Below are 13333 nucleotides of genomic sequence, written 5' to 3'. Positions count from 1 at the left end.
TGATTACTTCCATTTTCTCGCACATACTTTGATCTGAGTATGTTAATAGAAACTCAGGCTCCTGGGCTTGGGTTGTAGCTCAGTGATAGAGTGCTTGCTTTGCATGCGTGGGGCCCTGGGTTTGATCCTCAGTACCAAATAAAAATAAATAAATAAAAATAAAGATATTGTGTCCATCTACAACTAAAAAATAGTTAATAAAAAAAAAGAAAGAAACTCATGCTTCTTCTAACTATCCACCAAATATTGAAGATAAAGAATGGGGTGGATATGGCAGATATCTATATTCATACAATTTCTATAGGCCTTTATGCATTGAACATGTTTGGGGTAAGAATAATGTGACTTAATGAACATATATAATGCAACATTCTTATTTCTTAGATTGTTTTAAAAAATTTAAGACAAAATTAATAAATAACCAAATATGGGTAATTGGTAATTGAATCTTGGTAATTTTGACATAAGCTTTCCAGATTACAAGCCAAGAGATATCTTTAAAGTAAAAGAAGCCCACTCCTTTGATTCAAGAAAGAGAAAAGATATGCAGATTGAAAAGAACTTTTAACTCTAAGTCTACTCTATCATTAACTGTACTTAGATTTGTACCATATAATTATTATGATTGTAGCAATTAATCAATCAACTGATTAACATGTAAGGTCAGCAGGATCCAGTGATCTTATCTTGAAGCTTGAATTAATTAATTATACTTTGTTCAACATTATTATTTTCTGTTTGTGTACCCAGTTTGTATAAGTTGCCCCTATAGACAAAATGTGGTTTCCTCTCTGTGCTTATCACAGCAGGTATGAGCACTTACTGGGGTACTTTTGCTAATAGAAAGTCAGAATTATAAAGAAACAAATATTTTCAATACTTCCTGAAGTAATTGCTGTCCTACTTTCCATCCTTATGTATGTGATATAAATCATACAAATTAACAAGCATCTTTTGAGTTATTTTTTTTAATTTGTATTTTTTTAGTTGTAGTTGGACACAATACTTTTATTTATTTATTTATTTATTTGTATGTGGTGCTGAGGATCGAACCCAGTGCCTCACACATGCTAGGCAAGCGCTCTACCGCTGAGCCACAGCCCCAGTGCTTGAGAAATTCTCAATACAAAACAAAGAACTCTATCAGAGTAAGTCAAATTCAACTTTATTGTTGTATATTAAATAATAACTATATTCTTCATAGAATCTCTTTTGCTAGTTTTTGCAATATGCTTTAAACTGCATTACTTCCATTTGTTAGATGAGAAAACCTAAGTTAAAACATATAAAGTCATTCAGGAGCCTCCCAGGTAGCTAAGGACAGAACAGAATAACTTTCACCCAATATGTCTAGAATGATTTCTTGAGCAGACACTATCTTGAAATGAGAGACAAAAAGCATACTTCTGCTCTCAAAGAACTCACAGTCTAGTGAGGGATACAGGCATATGGTGAGCTGTTACCAAATACAATACCATAGTAAGGGTACAAAATGCTGTAGGAGCGGGAGGGTGAGGATGTCAGTGTGTGCTATTCCACTACTTATGATATTTCAAGATGAGACTCTTGAAGTTGTTCATGGGAAAGAAGGTAGACCGCAAAGGACAAAAAATGTAATGTGACACCCGTTGCATATATGAAAGCTGGCTTTCTCTTCTTTTTCTTTTCTTCTTCTTTTTTTTTTTTTAACTGGAAGCCACTTATTAGCAGGGCCTGTCTCTGTTGGAGGCTCTGCCTTCTTGCTTACAGACTGTCTGACGCCTTTATAAAGTGGGCCACTGCATTGTTGATTACTATACACCAGGGTGGTCTGTGAGCCGCTGTTTTCTGCCATCCCACAGTGAGACAGCATCTTCTGAAGTTCTGGTCTCATATGTCCTTAGAGAATGGTTTGTGTTTCCTAAGAAGCTTAAGTCTGGATGATTTACATGTAACATTTTAAACTCCAGTTGTGTAATGCTGGGACTGGAATTTATATATGCTGAAGACAGTTTTTCAGGTCTGTATATGACAGCTAGTTATGCATTTATCATCTACGCTTATTTATCTATGAGAATGGAGAAAAGAAGAAGTTCATGTGATGCACAATAACAAAGATCTAAGAATCCTGTACTCTTCTGCAGAATAACATCATGAAGTAGACTTTCAGGCCACATACTGTAATACTATAATCAAATGATTAAGTGTTTGTCAATCCAAATTAGATGTGTTTAGCTTTGACAAATAGAAAAGCAAAAAAAGGTAATTGGGATAAGACATGAAGTAGTCAGTTCCTTCTGCCTGGTTTGAGTCCATTTCCTTTCGCCTACTCTTATGCTTTTTTTCTGAGTGAAGCAAAAGTTATTTCTTCAATGTGAGAGTGTCAAATGATCACAAAATCATTTCCAAACACAAGTTCAATCTGTGAAGGGAAAAATGGATAATTGTTCTCACCTTCATAAGTATTATATAAAAAATAATGCACAAAACCCCATAGAAATGTGACAATCACACCATACTTACCAAACTAGAAGACCCAGAGTATGATATTGCACATATGATACAGGGGGTGGGTGTGGGTATGAGTGTGCATGTGTGAGATTTATCATTGCCATAGTGTAAAAGAGTTGAATTATCTTCCACTTGACTAGATGAGAGCTCTTCATTCTTATTTTGAAAGCAATCAATTGAGCATGGTTAATTAGGATATCACTAAGTAGTTAAAAAAAGGAAAAAAAGCAAGGCACTTAGAAAGTATTCTTTAAATCTGCTCACATTACAATGCTGATGGGAGGATTACAAAAGAATGCGGCAAAGCAGTGGTAGTTAGGTGCTTTCTACACAACACATTTTTATTCAATTATAAGAAATTATTATTGTTACTTTATGTGGTATTGCAGTACTGCCTTTATGAGAATCATTGAGTTATAAACAAGAACACATTCAAGGCCTCCAAGCAATAATTGTAAGAGGACAAACCAAAAAGAATTCACTTGGGGGAAAAATTAATCTTCAATTCTGCTCTGATTCTGTTAGTCAGAGCTCTTTTATCTCAATTTACAAATGTACATCATTTTTATGTAATGTTAAATTGTCATAAAAATTCCAAATAACTAGCAATATTAACTAGCTCTCCAAGATTTATATCACACCATTTTATTCAAGGTATGCCTTTCCCTTGAAAGTGTCTCAGTGTCACAAATAAATTTTCTCATTTCTATGAAAAATGAAAATTGATTCCATATTTTCGTATAAGATTATTTTTGAAATACTTGGAAAAATCTAGCATCCTCCAAAGGCTGAGTTTTAATTCTCAAATTATCAATCCATTCAGAGGCTTGATGATCTTCTGTCCCTATTGTTCCCTGTATATACTAATAAGCTCTGTAGAAATCTTCTTAACCCTGGGCAAGGTTGAACATTTACATGATTTGAGGTTTGAGAAGAAAAGTACAAAGGCAAAATCCACATTCTACTCTAATGCTTAGATGGCTTCCTGTTACTGGAGTTCCTAATGGTAACTTCAGCATCTTTCATGAATCAAATTAAGAGTTATTGTGCAACCAATGAGAAATGAGAAATGTTTCCTATAGTGTGAGCTTGAATATAGAAAAATGTAAATGTCAAAAATTTAGGCACACACCCTACCTATTCAAATACATTATTGGAAAAAAGTCAAAGTGTTCCCAGAATACAGGGGAATTTTGACATATATTTTTTCTCCATCCAGGAGAAAAAAAATGAGAAAAATGTGTTGGGTGTTTTTAATTTCAAAGACAAGAGTTCTTAGTCCTTCTTAAGCTTGAACCTAGTGAGTAGAAATTGACACTGAGCCCCACATGATGAAGAGCAACATGGCAAGTCGTTGCCTGTTCATATCCATGGAGTTTCTAGGATATTTTGGATTTTCCTACTCTTTTTTCTCCTGTATTATAAAAATACTTCAATTCCCCTGAAAATAAATGAGAATCTGGATAAGAACTTGGATCATCAAAAGTAATAGCTTTAAATTTTTTATTCCCTAATAAAAATAGTTGCCTTGTATCCAATGTGATAAAGTTCCCGCCTTAGCCTAGAATTGCCTATAAAATTTTCTGATTTCCACAGTTTTCCAAAAGAAGATCCTTTGTTTACAAAGATGCATTGTTAGCTCATTTCTCTATCTTCATTCCTTATTTCTATGTTTATTCTTTTTGCCATTCTGTGAGTGAGCAGAGGCAGTCCAGTTCATCTATGTAAAAAGGGCCATAGCTGTATCAATATAACAAGATACATGAGGTACATCTGACTCAGCTCATTGGGGTCACTATAATGTCAACACTAGGGTACAAATAATACTCTCAGCCCCACACCAAGTAATTTATAACCAAGTGAAGGGCTTTCTTTGACCTTAAATAATAGCCCCAAGTCAATGTACTCACTGTGTCTTGGCAGAGCCAAGGTCATGCAGTGGAAAGTATGTCCTAATAATTGCTGCCATTTCTTTTCAAATATTGTATAAAAGCAAAACCTTACTCTGTTTAGCAATAAGTTTAATTCTCTCCCATCTCATTCATCATCATCATCATCATCATCTATGCAATCAGTTAAGTAACAGTTAAGTAACCAGCATGTGGTTCTATATGCTAATTGTTATTTGTTGAAGAAGCAGGAGGTTAAAATTCAGATCTCTTGTTCATTTCAAAACAGTTGTCAAGTTCTTCTTTGGACTGGAAAAGAAAACTTTGGAGAAATTGACATCTCAGTCACTGGTTAGGAAATAAATATGGAAGTGCAAAATGGCATTTTTAAACAAAACTGCTTTCCTGACCATAACTGAATTTTCACATTGTCAGCACTTCCATTATAAACATTTTTTTAAGCTGGGAGTTTATAACGCAAATGTAAAGATTTGCTATGGGCTAAATCTCAACCCAAGAGCAAATGTTTATACCAATTTTGAAAACAATCAGCTTGCCCATTTGTAGTTATGCATGTGTTCATCATCTGTTATTGCTTGTCCAATGCTCTCCAAATTCTGGGAGAAAAAGCAGACATCTGGAGAGAAGAAACCATGTTTGCTCTCAGGCAGATGTAGTCTGTTTTCCACAATCATTGAATAAGGAAGGTATCAAATAAATGTGTGCCCTTTAATATAAGGAAATAAAAATGACAAGTTTCTGCAAACATGCCAGCACTGGTAAAAGACCAACTGGGCAGTCTATGAACTGGCCACTTGGGTGACTGTAACTTGGTTTGACCCATTTTACAGATGAAAGGATACTAACACAAATGACAGCAGTGAAATACCCTCTCCAGTAAAAAGTGCATTATACTTCAAACTTGGCCAGAATTAGTGAAGAATAATCATTTAGGCAAAACTTTTTTTTTTGCTGCAAATAACATTTTCCAAAAGATTATGAATGTTGGCTTAACTGTCAGTTTCATGTTGTTGGAGTGTTTTCCTATTTTTTTTTAATCATCCTGTAACCTAAATTGTGAGTTAACACCTTGAAAAATATTTTGATCAGAAATATTTGTATCTGGCACAGCCTTAAAAAATGTTATCTGTCTATGGATCCTGATGTGCTAGGAGAGTGAATCTGGATCTGCACAGATTTTTTTTTTTTTCAAAATAATACAATATTGTTTCAGTAGGTCCTTTTTAACACCTACATGGAGTGGCACAATGAATGCTTTACCAAGAACAGAGTAAGTTGTTAAGTGATTTAAATACTCCTACTTTAGTTCTTAATTAGCTCTATTACATAAAACAATTCATTGTTCCTCTTAGATCTCATGTTTTATCACTTAAAATGAGATTATTAATTCAGGTGTGTGGCACATGCCTGTAATCCCAGCTAGTCAGGAGGCTAGGGCAGGAGGATCTTGTTGGAGGCCAGTTTCAGCAATTTAGCAAGACCCGGTTTAAAAATTTAAAAGTTTAGAGGTATAGCACAGTGGTAGAGCACCACTGGGTTTAATCCTCAGTACTTAAAAAAACAAGATTATTGAACCAAGTAATTTGTTACCATTGCTTCTGGCTCTAAAGTTTTCTGGTTTTATAATCTTATCTCTCATAGTAACTTCCTCAGATGTTTTCATCAGATTGGTCAATCAAGTTACTGTTTTTGCCTGATTTTTCCATAGTCTTAGATACTCTATTCATTAAGGGAATCAAGGTGAGGGAAACAACTTTACTTTGTTTTGAAAAAAATAAAATGTCCTTATATGTGACAAATTCTGATCACACTACAATTCAGTTGGCATTGGTAGGGTTTTCATAGTACTGGGATGGAATTAAATTCTTGGATTGCCTTTTATTATTTATATGATGATATGATGGAAGTTAACATACTTCTCTATTAGGTAAGTTTTGAAATATAATTAGTTATTATTGTACTACCCAAACCCTAAAAATAAAATATTATCTTGAAAAATAACACTTATGTGTGATTGCTTAGCACTTATCTCATAGTGCATTTTCACCAAAAATCAACACATTCCCAGGTGTGGCCCATTTCATTATACACCAGAGATTAAATTCCTATAGTATCCTGGAGGATTCCTGCAGAAAAATTCTGTGACTTGATGCACTAAGTACATTTTTCATACAGAAAACCATCCATTTCTTATGTCTTGTCATCAAAAGGAAAAGTCAGACACAATGGATTCACTGCAGTATAGGCTCCCTGGTCTCACCCTTAGTGAAGACCAGGGAGCATTTAAATTTGGATGCTGTTGTGTATTTTTAATAAAAGCTATAGCAGTAAAAAAACAAAACTGTTCAGGATTTGAGTGATTCATATGTTTTTTTTTTCTAACCATATTAAGGTGTAATTTGGAGCTCAACTTTAATATACAATGTGATCCATTTGACACAATTTGACATATGTACACACCCACATCATGAAATCATCACCAAAATCAAAATAATAGTACCCCATGCCCTTTCATAATTCCCTCCCTCCACCGTCCCACACTTGCTCCATAGCAAATCATTTTCTTCTGTCTCTATAGAGTTATTTGGCTTTTTTAGAGTACTAAATAAGTAAAATTTATACAGGGGATACTTCTTTTTATCTGGTTTGCCCCATTTAGAGCAATTTCATCAATGTTGTTGTGTCAAAAATTCACATCTTTTCATTGCTTAGTAGAATTCTGCTGTATGTTTATACAAAAATTTTCTTATGAATTTATCTGTTCATGGACATTGGAATTATCCAGTTATTGCTTGTGACAAATAAGACTTGGAGGTAAAAAAATAAAACTTTCTCAGTAACTTGCCCTGAATACTGGGTTAGCACTGCTTTTCCCCCAATCCTTTCCTTCTATTAAAAGCACTTTTCTAATTTTTGTTTATATTAGTAATTAGTTGCTTAATGCCTGTTTTGCTACTTCCAGTGCTACCAGTACAGTGTACAGTACCTGGCATATAGTAGGTGATAAAAGTATTCTTTGAATATGGTAGAAATGACTTAACATAGTCATTTACCAGATTTTAAAAGTTTTTTTTTCTATGATTTACTTTGAAATTTAACTTTTGTCCTGAGGGCAATCAAAATCTACTGAGGATTTTAAACAAATAAATGACATAATTAGATGTGCAGTATAACATGTGTAATTTATATGAAAGAAGGTGGACAAAGGAAATGGGGATAAGGAGCCAGTTAACAAGCTTTTGGTTATTGGAGGAATATTCAGGCAGTAAAAAGAATAGAATTGGTTGACCACTTACAGTTAACAGTAGAGAATGAAGGAAGTTAGACATGGGGAAGGAGAGAAAAAAAGGTAACAGAACATTTTCTCAGAATTATAGCCCAGACAATTTGTGGGATTATGATGCCATTGAGTAAATTTTAAAATAATGGAGTAGGAAAACCCTTTACATTTCAAAAGGCCAGTGCCAAGTTTGTTCCCTATATAAATCAGCATTTTGATTCTTTTTCCCTACAATCAGTCTCAATGAGGTTGCTACAACTTAGTTCAAAAGAAGTTGAGAAAAGCTTAAAGTCCTGACATGTTCTTAATAATGTTTCATCATCAGGTAAAACACTTATGCAGCCTCATAGAAGAGGATTTCCCAATAAATAGAACAGCACTTTAAGGAATAACTCTTGATTTGAATCTTTTTTGTTAGAAATCATGCTAAAATGAATCATATACTTTCCTCAACACATTTTTCTTCTTCTTCTTCTTCTTTTTTTTTTTTTTTTTTTTCAACCACGGTGATCTGGGAATAGGAATTATTAGCATAGTTTGAGTCTCAGAGAGGTTAATTGATGTTTCTCATGTCACAGTTTTAAACTGCAAGCCTCAGATGCAGTTGTTTTTACTCTAAATCTGGCTTCTTCCACCTTACTATGTTAAATCCATCTATTTCATGATATTATACAGTGATGTGCTCATGAATGCATAAGAATTAAAGACAAAAGCACAAACAAAAATTAAAATATGAGTCCTGAAAGACTCATGGTTAAATTAATAGCCTGTCTCCCCAGGGCAGCATTCAATAATTAGGAAATAAAATATGGTCTTATGGAAAGAGGATGAGCCTTGAAGTAAGCAAACAGGTTCAAATTTAGGCCACACAACATACTCTGGATATTGTATGGCCAACAACAAAATCTCAGCACCTCAATGTTCTCATATTCCAAGTGGGTATGATACCCAGCTGATAACATTAATATCAGATGGGTAATTTCTAGCATAAAGCCTGGTACCTGGAACATTGATTTCCCTTACTTTCCTATAGTAAAGAGCTGATGTAAGGAATAAAGGTATTAGTGTTTATACATCACCACATTTTTATGATAGATAACTGAGGTGGAGGTATGTAAGATTCTATAAGCCTTTCAAAAAAGCACAGATTTTACTATCCAGTTTGTAAGAATTGAGTACATAGACCAAAAAAACATGAATCAGTGTCTTCCTGCTTCTGTAAGTCAGCAGTTTGACCCTTTCCCTGAAGCCATTCTCACTGAGTTTTCCCCAGCTCGACAGTGATGCAGAGAGAAAAGTCTGTGAAGGAAAGCAAGGCCTCTCAGCATTCAGTATGGCTATTTTCTGGATTTATTTCAACAACTAGAGAATACCTAAGATCAAAAGACCATTAGCTTCTATGCAGTATGTGGTTTTTCACTCACGACAGATCTCTTTTGAGTGTGCTCTAATTTTGAACTGATTAAGTGCTCCTTGATTTCTAGATGTCAGTTGTTTATAAGTTATAATAGTTTTCTTAGTTATTGCGTAGAATCCACAATGATGCTTACCTTGCATACAAGATGATGCCTTTGTCTGCAGAAGTCTTCTTTGACCACACTGCCCACAGGTCTGGAGTAAAAAGACACCACAAATGGCTGAAAGTGTCAACATAAATAACTATCAATAAATATTATGGGATGTAGCAAAGCATTTGGCTTGTGCCTTCCTAACCTATGAGAGCTAACTGTATGGCTATTATCGTCACAAGGGATGCTCCCAGTTTAGCTACATACAGTATTTATAAAGTGCCCATCACCGTGGTATCTAAACACTTGGGCAATCTAATTAGGCCAGCCCAATTACTTGTGTGGAAGTAGAAGAGATGCCCTTCCTTATATCCCACTCCACTGGAACCAATTTGATTGTGTTTTTAAAAGCAAGAAAAGCCTTCTGTGAGAATAGCTTTCTAGGCCTCTTGTTCCAAGATTAAAAGACTGTCTGGGTAAAGAAATGAGTGTTTTCCTATTCCTGAAGGTGATAATGTTCAGAATCAAGCAACTCTCCAGTGATAGAAAATACCACAGCCCAGAGATCTTCATTGAGAACATTTTACTCCCTTTTCTTTTGAACTTCACTCTGGGGGCAGGTAACTGAAAAGTACTTTCTAAAAGCAGTTCACCTGAATGTGAATTATTTCCAAAGACTTCTTTGGTGAGGAAGCTGTGTTTTCTTCTGGCCTGCTGAATTAGAGAGTCCTTCTCTTCTTCAGGAGACTTAACTAGGCCAGACCTTAATTTAAATTTGATAGTAAAGACCTCCCTTCAGACATTTATTTTGGAAAGACAGGAGAACTTAGCACCTATTTTCTGTCTTTTCTGCGTTAGTAGGTTTGTAACAAGGCCCCAGTACAAGGTGGCATCTGCCTGAATTCAGAGTCCAATTCCCTGTGTCCCCCAAATATACTCGTGTGTGTATGTGTATGTGTGTGCACGTGTGGTATTGGGGAAGAAGAAAAGGGCATGTTATCCGTGAGTGACACCACTAATACATATTTTAGAATTTATAGTTAATCAGAAATTTTAAAAAGTTGTTCTGGTGCAAAGTAAATGCCAAAGTTACATGTTTCTGTGACAAACTATGAATATAATGCTTATATAAAAAAAAGTCGTAAGGGGGCTAGGGTTATAACTCAGTGGTAGAGTGCTTGCCTGGCATGTGAGAGGTACTGGGTTTGATCCTCAGTACCATGGAAAAATAAAATAAAAAATATTTTTTAAAAAATGTTGTATGGCATCAACATTACCTCAGACTAAAGAACATTTATTTTTTGTACTGGCAAGACTTCTTCCTCCAAGTTATCACTAATTTGGGTTGATTTGAATCTAATTTATCTGATATTTTATTTTATTATGTTTTTCATAACTAAGTAACAACTCAATATAGCCTGTAATGTTTCAAAGTGTAATTTAAAATTTCATAGAACTAACAATTACCTTGAAAATGGGTGGAATACTTTGCTCTTTGGTTATGCCCTCTAAATGACACATCTCATATCACTCAGTTTCCTTTTAAAACAGTATTATTTTCTCTTTGTCATCCCTTAACATCATAGTCTCTCTACACCTGTCATTTGATTCATTCCTATTATTGTGTCTTTGGACATTATTAATGAATTTTTAAGTTTAAATTCTTTCTGTTCCTTGACCCTCCTAGTCCTGGTCTTTCAATTTGGTGCTTCTCTTTTATATTAATTCCTTATTCTAACTAAGACTTTTCTTCTCTCTTTCAATTTTTTTTTCTTTTTTAAAATCCCTATGCTGCCACATTAGTTTCTTTAGCTAACTACTCCTTTTCTTTCTTATTAGAATCATTTGCAATTGTATCAAGATTTCATAATTTTAGAGCATTCTATTCCTCTTGAGCCATCTCGCATACAGAAATTCTCACCAAGGGATCTTATACAATTTTTTCTCTGGCCATTAAAACGATGGTTGCAATTATTGAACATCTACTTCATGACAGGAATTTAATGTGCATTATCTCATTTACTCTCTACAATTATCTTACAAGGTAGGTTCATTATCTTCATTGTACCAATACAAAGACTAAAGTTCAGAGAAGACACATATAGAGAGCAATGGACAGAAGATAGCAGAATAGTATATTTGCCTCAAAAGCCTGTCCTTTTAGCCTTTACATCCATATATGGTATCCTACAATCAAACTTTCTTAATAATTTCTCCTGCAAGTCTTTAAACTATTCCCTCATCAGTATCAAATACTGTGTCTGTTGGATTCTGTTTAGTTACTATTGATAGAAAATCAGTTTAAAATTTTAAGAAATATGGAAATATTTTGGTTCATATAACTAGGAGTCCAGAAAGGGTAGATTGCAGAGTTAGACATCTGTTTAGCCATATACAGATACCACAGGCCTAGGCTCATTCTATCTCTGCTCTGTCATCCCCAGGTTGGGTCCATCCTGGTGCTGATTGCCTACATTGTATAGGGGGACCACCAGCAGCAACACAAATTACCCCTTCCCTTGGCTCATTTCATGACACAGAGTATGTTTCCCAGAAATCTCAAGTAGATACCTCCTCTCATCTAATTATTTAAATCATATGACGTGCCCATTTCTTACGGAGTCAGGAAAAGTATATTATCTTAGATTAATCCTGGATCTGGGATCAGTATTTCAACTCATACTAACGATGAGTCTTATAATAGACCCTGAGCAATATCTCTTTAGAAAAAGGAGGAGAAGAATAGATGTAGGGTCAGCAATATTCACTACCCAACTCATTGACTGTCCAAGATTCACATAGATCCTTCTTCTTGAAAAATTTACTTTCAAAGTCCTCATAATTACTTGAAACCATTCATGGGTTCTCCAAAGCCTCATACTGCTACTATAACTGATTCTAGAAATCTCATGTTTGTGCTCCTTTTTCTTTACCAGTTGTGATGTTATTTCTCTAGTTAAAAGACAGCTATCAGCTACCAAAGCAGTTACTATTCAGGAATAGGGGCTGAAGGGCTAATAACATTAAAATTTCTATTTGGTGAGGATCTAATATATGATATGAGTGGTGATGGATTTGCTAGCTAATTTTATTATAGTAATCTTTACATGATACATATGTATATCAAATAATCATGTTGTACATCTTGACTTTATGAATCTTTATTGGTGAAACATTAAAAAAATACCAATCAATGTGGACAAAAGAACAATGGCAAACATGTGGTAGCCCCTGGTCCATAGGATGTGATGTTTTACTGAGAAGGAAGCACTCATGCTCCATTCTCTGGCTGTGGAGTGATTTCTTGGGTTAGCCAGTCTAGAAGCTCCTGGATTTCCTTTCCAAAAGGCACTTGAGAACCTTTGTCTTCCATGGTCACAAGCAAGGAAGGCTTGCTGAAGTACATCTGTTCCCAGCATTCCACCACTTACAAGGGCCAAGGGGAACACTAAGGAGTTATATCACTGTACTAGCCAGAAACGGGTTCATATAGTAATACAAGCCTTTTTAAAAGTTTAGAATACTTCTGATTCATTTGTTTCTAGTCAATGTATCAGCTTCTAATAATTCTGGAGATTTTTGTGGCCACATACTGGAAATTTCCATTTCTTAGCTACTGATTTCTGTGTTCTGCCCATATCTCCATCACTCACTTTAAGGAGTGCTGTTTTCATCTTGAGATTTCCTTAAATTGAGACATATGTGGGTATTCTTATGGGCAGACTCTAGAAGTAGCCAATGCAGGCCAACATTATGAATTTTGAACTTTTCCTACCAGTCTTAAAATGTGATAGTGCAGGTAGGCACACAGTTTTTGTTTTGAAATAGTGTGCAACATATCAGAGTCTATTCAAATGTTTTGCTTCTATGTGACAAGAATGATTACAAATCTCAAAGCCTGGAATGATGGGGTTCTCAATGATGGGGTTCTGTGCTAACTCCTCTACTCAAATGTCCCAGTCTAGAAAACCTTTACTCTCTTCGTAAAATTAATATCAGTGTGCTTCTCCTTCCTCCTTCATCTTTATTATTATAATTCTTCAAATCTTGAATGTCTTTATGCATCTGTAATTTCATAGTTTCCATCAGAGGCAAGGGGACACCAGTTGCATTTATTGCATTTAGTTTTCCTGATATTACTTTTA

The 13333-nt window shown here is 34.8% G+C and overlaps 1 protein-coding gene and 1 long non-coding RNA gene across 4 annotated transcripts in view; one reads left to right on the top strand and one right to left on the bottom strand.

Annotated features, from left to right (window-relative positions):
* Arhgap15 (Rho GTPase activating protein 15) overlaps positions 1 to 13333 on the top strand; it is a 619786-nt gene that overhangs the window by 514090 nt on the left and 92363 nt on the right. The window lies entirely within an intron of this gene.
* Positions 9248 to 13333, bottom strand: part of LOC131424916 (uncharacterized) — a 60235-nt gene continuing 56149 nt past the window's right edge. Inside the window, exon 3 of the long non-coding RNA XR_009228558.1 lies at positions 9248 to 9317. This is a non-coding gene — a long non-coding RNA (uncharacterized LOC131424916). The remainder of the gene's footprint in view (positions 9318 to 13333) is intronic.

Source organism: Marmota monax, unplaced genomic scaffold, assembly GCF_021218885.2.
Source record: "Marmota monax isolate L192 unplaced genomic scaffold, Marmota_monax_Labrador192_F-V1.1 WCK01_AAM20220418_F8-fsc00034, whole genome shotgun sequence".
NCBI lineage: Eukaryota > Metazoa > Chordata > Mammalia > Rodentia > Sciuridae > Marmota > Marmota monax.
This window is presented reverse-complemented; position numbering and strand designations above follow the sequence as displayed.